Here is a 6,000-nt window from a genome sequence, read left to right on the forward strand (position 1 = left end):
TGTAAGGCCAGGGTAGGAAGAATGCTTGAAGAGGTTTGAGACCAGCTTGGGCAACATGGCAAAACCCCATCTTAGCTGGGTGCAGTGGCACATGCCTGTAGTCCCAGCTACTTGGGAGATAGAGATGGGAGGATCACTTGAGCCCGAGAGGTTGAGGCTGCAGTGAGCTGTGACTGCACCACTGTACCACTCCAGCCTGCGTGAAAGATTGAGACCTTGTCTCCAAAAAAAAAAAAAGAAAAAAAAGAGAGAAAGAAAAATCTTGTGGCAGTTAGAACATAGTTTTTTAAGTGTAGGAGTCTTAACCCTTATCTGGCATGACCTTAGATCTTGTTATAATTTGGTATCTTACTGCCACCAAGAGTTTGTTCTGTCAGTTGTATGATCTCTATTTAACATTAATTTTTTGGGGGGTGGTGGTGGGGGACGGAGTCTCACTCTGTTACCCAGGCTGGAGTGCAATGCTGCCATCTCGGCTCACTGCAACCTCTTCCTCCTGGGTTCAAGTGATTCCCCTGCCTCAGCCTCCGGTGTGGCTGGGATTACAGGCATGTGCCACCATGCCTGGCTAATTTTTTATATTTTTAGTAGAGACTGGGTTTTGCCATGTTGTCCAGGCCGGTCTCAAACTGCTGACCTCAGGTGATCTGCCCACCTTGGCCTCCCAAGGTGCTGGAATTATAGGCGTAAGCTACCGCTCCCGGCCTAATTTTTAACGTGAATGCTGGTCAGTTGTGTCTACACCACCAAAAGGAAGTCTAATGAGGTGTGTCTGACATCCCATCCTGTTATGGCTGGAACCTCAAATTTCAAAGTTTCTCTGGGGTTCCCTTGGCCAAGAGGAGGCCCATTCAGTGGTTGAGAGGGCTTAGGGTTTTATTTTCAGTTTCCACAGTTAAGGTGGAAGCCCTTTTTGCTCTTCCCAAAAGTCATCACCATGATGAACAGAGGGTTTTTATCCATCAGTTACTGCTTTTGCTTTTGGGCACATAATAGGATACCTCTTTCTTGCCCCCTTAAAGTTGGGTTTGGGCCAGGCACAGTGGCTCACACCTATAATCCCAGCACTCTGGGAGGCCATGGTGGGAGGATCACTTGAGCCTGGGAGTTCAAGACCAGCCTGGGCAACATAGTGAGACCCCGTCCCTACAAAAAGTAAAAAATTAGCCGGGCATGGTGGCACATGCCTGTAGTCCTAGCTACTTGTGAGGCTGGAGTAGGAGGATCGCTTGAACCAAGGACATTGAGGATTGAGCGAGCCGTGATAATGCCACTGCACTCCAGCCTGAGTGACAGAGGAAGACTCTGTCTTAAAGAAAATAATAATAATAATACATCTATCAATTTGGCTGGATGTGGTGTCTCATGCCTGTAGTCCCAACACTTTGGGAGGCCAAGGCAGGAGGATCGTTTGAGCCCAGGAGTTTGAAACCAGCTTGGGCAACATAATGAGACGTTGTCTCTATTAAAAATACAATAAAATAATTAGCTGGGCATGGTGGCATCTGCCTATAGTCCCAGCTACCCGAGAGGCTACAGTGGGAGAATTGTTTCAGCCTGGGAAGTTGAGGCTTCAGTGAGGGGTGCTCACACTCTGTACTCCAACCTCGGTGACAGAGTGAGACCCTGTCTGTCTGGGGAAAAAAAAAAAAGGTTGGATCTGGCCATTAGGCTTGCCAAGGTGAAGTGTTGAGAGACAAAGCAAGTTGTCAGGCTCTCGTTTTCTCTGCCATGACATCTGGTTGTTGCTGGTCAGCCTGGTCCCAGAGTGAGATGTGAACTGGAGCCTCTGCTAATCCCTGATGGACATGTAGCCCAACCATGAAATAAACTCTGTTATAAGCCACTAAGACTGGGTGTTGTTTGTCGCAGAGGTATGGACCTAACCTATCCTGACTGATAATACGAGTTTAGTGTTTGTCCTTCTACTCTGTGCTGTTATATTTTTATCATATATATAAATATCCTAAACCAATATATTGCATTGTTTTGGTTTTAAAAATACATGCACAGCTTCATGCTGTATGGACTGTCCTGCAAATTGCTTCTTTCACTCAATGTTGTTGGGGGTGTTTTTGTTTTGTTTTTTTTGAGATGGAGTCTCATTCTGTCACCCAGGCTGGAATGCAGTGGTGCCATCTGGGCTCACTGCAACCTCCATCTCCCAGGTTCAAGTGATTCTCCTGGCTCAGCCTCCTGAGTAGCTGGTACTAAAGGTGCCCACCACCGTGCCCAGCTAATATATATATATATATATATATTTTTTTTTTAGTAGAGACAGGGTTTCGCCATGTTGGCCAGAGTGGTCTCGAACTCCTTCAAGTGATCTGCCTGCTTCAGCCTCCCAAAGTGTTGGGATTACAGGCATGAGCCACCCCGCCTGGCCATAATGTGTTTTTGAGATCTATCCATGCTGTTTTATATCTCTAGTTCATTGCCGCTGTTTGTAGCATATCCCATGCCTAAATTTTTATTATTCTTTATTCCTTGCACATGGATATTTAAAGCAGAGCTTTTTTTTTTTTTTTTTTTTTTGTGATTGCAAACAGTGCTTCAGTGGATGTCCTTGGACATGTCTCCTGGTGCACGTGTGGGAGAGTTTCCCTAGGGTATATTCCAAGAAATGGACGTGCTGTGCTGACTGGGAGGACATGCTCATTTTCAACTTTACCAATTGCCAAATTGCTCTCCAAAGTGATTGTATCAACAATACTCCTTCAAATGTTCTTTTTTTTTTCTTTTCCCATCCACTGCCCCCACACATTACAAACTGGCCCCATTTTTCTCCTAAACCACTTCTGGCATCTCAGCCCTCCCCTACAACTCTCTTCCAACCTTTACCCTCACTCCAGCTCTTTTTGTTTGTTTGTTTGTCTGTTTGTTTTTTGAGACGGAGTGTTACTCTGTCTCCTAGGCTGGAGTGCAGTGGTGCGATCACGGCTCACTGCATCCTCCACCTCCTGGGTTCAAGTGATTCTCCTGCCTCAGCTTCCTGAGTAGCTGGGATTACAGATGCGCACCACTGTGCCTGGCTAATTTTTTTGTATTTTTAGTAGAGACGGGATTTCATCATATTAGCCGGGCTGGTCTTGAACTCCTGACCTCAGGTGATCTGCCTGCACACTCCAGCTCTTGCAAAGCCTGAGAACTGGTATGGCAAGGACAGAGTGAGAGCAGGGAAGAAATAGAGTCAAGCTGAGCAGAGACTTCTGCATCATGGGGGTGCTGGGAGGTGGGGAGGAAGTTCTGAAACCACACACATTAATCATTGTTATTGAGTCAGACAGTGCCTGGTGACATGTAACTGTCAGGCGTTGCCAAGGCACAGTAGGGTTGCAAAGGCTGAGTGTCCACTTCCTCTCAATGAGTCCGGAAGAACCCTTGGATAATTCTCCAAAATAGTTTCAGAGTAAAGGGCAGTGGGATATGTGTAATTCCATAATGTGGCTGGCCAGCGGGCCCCCAAGGGACCTCTACTCATCCTCAGAGGGAGGCTGGGAGCTGTGATGACCCAGTTCTCTCCACACATGGGCAGCAGAGAGTCAGGGAATCTTGCCTAAAACTGCCAACAGTTCAATTTTCCTTTGTTCAAATCTCCAAGTCTTAACAATTCAAGTCTTTTAAAACCCATATAGTCAATAACTTAATTCTTTGAATAATGATTAGAATGTCAAGGCCAATAATTTTTTGCTTTTGATTTCTAAATCATGAAAAGCCAGCAATCCATTTTTCAAGAAGGCACAATGTCAATGCTTCAATTCCCTTTTTTTTTTGAGACGGAGTCTCACTCTGTCACCCAGGCTGGAGGGCAGTGGTGCAATCTTGGTTCACTGCAACCTCCACCTCCCGGGTTCAAGTGATTCTCCTGCCTCAGCTTCCTGAGTAGCTGGGATTACAGGTGCCTGCCACCACGCCTGGCTAATTTTTGTGTTTTTAGTAGAGATGGGGTTTCACCATGTTGACCAGGCTGGTCTCAAATGCCTGACCTCGTGATCAGCCTGCCTCGGCCTCCCAAAGTGCTGGGATTACAGGCGTGAGCCACTGCGCCCTGACTTCAATTTCCTCTTTAAAAATGAAAGAGGCTGGGCATTGGGGTTCACACCTGTAATCCCAGTACTTTGGGAGGCTGAGGCAGAAGGATCACTTGAGCTCAGGAGTTTGAGACCATCCTGGGCAACACAGCAAGAACTCATCTTCACTAAAAATTGAAAAATTAGGTGGGTATGGTGGCAGATGCCTATGGTCTGAGCTACTTGGGAGGCTGAGGTGGGAGAATGGCTTGAGCCTGGAAGGCACAGGTTGCAGTGAGTCTAGATCACTCCACTGCACTCCAGCCTCGGTGGCAGAGCCACACCTTGTCCCTGCCCCACTCCCAAAAAAGAAAAAGGATCAAAGCTGGGCGTGGTGGTGAAGACCTATAGTTCCAGCTACTCAGGGGGCTGAAGTGGGAGGATTGCTGGATCCCAGGAATTCAAGTCCAGCCCACATAGCAAGATCCTGCCTCTTTAAAGAAAGAGAAAAGCTGGGGCGGGGGCTCACTTTGGGAGGCCGAGGTGGGCGGATCACGAGGTCAGGAGATGGAAACCATCGTGGCTAACATGGTGAAACCCCGTCTCTACTAAAAATATAAAAAATTAGCCAAGCGTGGTGGCAGGCACCTGTAGTCCCAGCTACTTGGGAGGCTGAGGCAGGAGAATGGTGTGAACCTGGGAGGCGGAGCTTGCAGTGATCCGAGATCGTGCCACTGCACTCCAGCCTGGGTGACAGAGCGAGACTCCGCCTCAAAAAAAAGAGAAAGAGGAAAAAAAGGGATCAATTGCAATTCTTGCTTTTTAATTACATACCAACAATTTCATTCTCTTTTTAAAATCATTAAAACGTCAATAATTACATATCAACAATTTCTTTTAATTACATATCAACAATTTCATTCTCATTTGAAAATTATTAAAACATCAGTAATTTATTATTTTAATCTTAAAAGAGTCAGCAATACCATTTTATTTTCCTTTTTCAGAATGTCACTAATGGCCACATTTTAGAGATTTCCACTTTGGGAAATAGATTTTTCAAAAATCACTCACATTCCCACTTACCTTACATAGTGGACCTCATTTCCATGATTCCTTCCACTTCTTTTTCTTTGCATTTAGAAAACCCATCAGCAGTTAGATTCAATGGACGCGGCCCAAGCACCTATTGGTATCCTGTGTTGGGTGCAGGGCAGAAGCAGATGACCCTAATTCAGCCAAGCCCACAGTCCAACTGGGAAGCTGGGTCCCTCTGTGTGGGGATCGTGACTCGGTTTGGTAGTTTTGTAATGGAGGCCAGGCTGATGTGGGGCCCAGGGAGCTGGGGTCACACTGGGATGGAAAGATTGGTACTCTCAAGGGCCTTCACATTCAGATGATTGAGGCATGAAGGAATTCCTATCAAATGTGAATCTGGGCCGGGTACAGTAGCTTGCGCCTATAATCCTAGCAATTTGGGAGGCCGAGGCAGGTGGATCACTTGAGGTCAGGACTTCGAGACCAGCCTGGCCAACAGGGTGAAACCCCGTCTCTACTAAAAATATAAAAATTAGCTGGGTGTAGTGGTATGCACCTGTAGTCTCAGCTACTCAGGAGGCTGAGGCAGGAGAATCGCTTGAACCCGGGAGGTGGAGGTTGCAGTGAGCCGAGATCATGCCACTGCACTCCAGCCTGGGACACAGAACAAGACTCTGTGTCAAAAAAAAAAAAAAAAAAAAAAAGTGAATCTGTCAAACTTTCTTTTGTCAATTAACATCAAAGACATAGTGCTATCCCAGTATTTTGGGAGGCTAAATTAGCTGGGCGTGGTGGTGGGTGCCTATAATCCCAGCTGCTCTGGAGGCTGAGGCAGGAGAATCGCTTGAACCCGGGAGGTGGAGGTTGCAGTGAGCCGAGATCATGCCACTGCACTCCAGCCTGGGACACAGAACAAGACACTGTGTCAGAAAAAAAAAAAAAAAAAAAAAAA

This window comes from Theropithecus gelada, chromosome 1 (genome assembly GCF_003255815.1).
Source record: "Theropithecus gelada isolate Dixy chromosome 1, Tgel_1.0, whole genome shotgun sequence".
NCBI classification, from domain to species: Eukaryota; Metazoa; Chordata; class Mammalia; order Primates; family Cercopithecidae; genus Theropithecus; species Theropithecus gelada.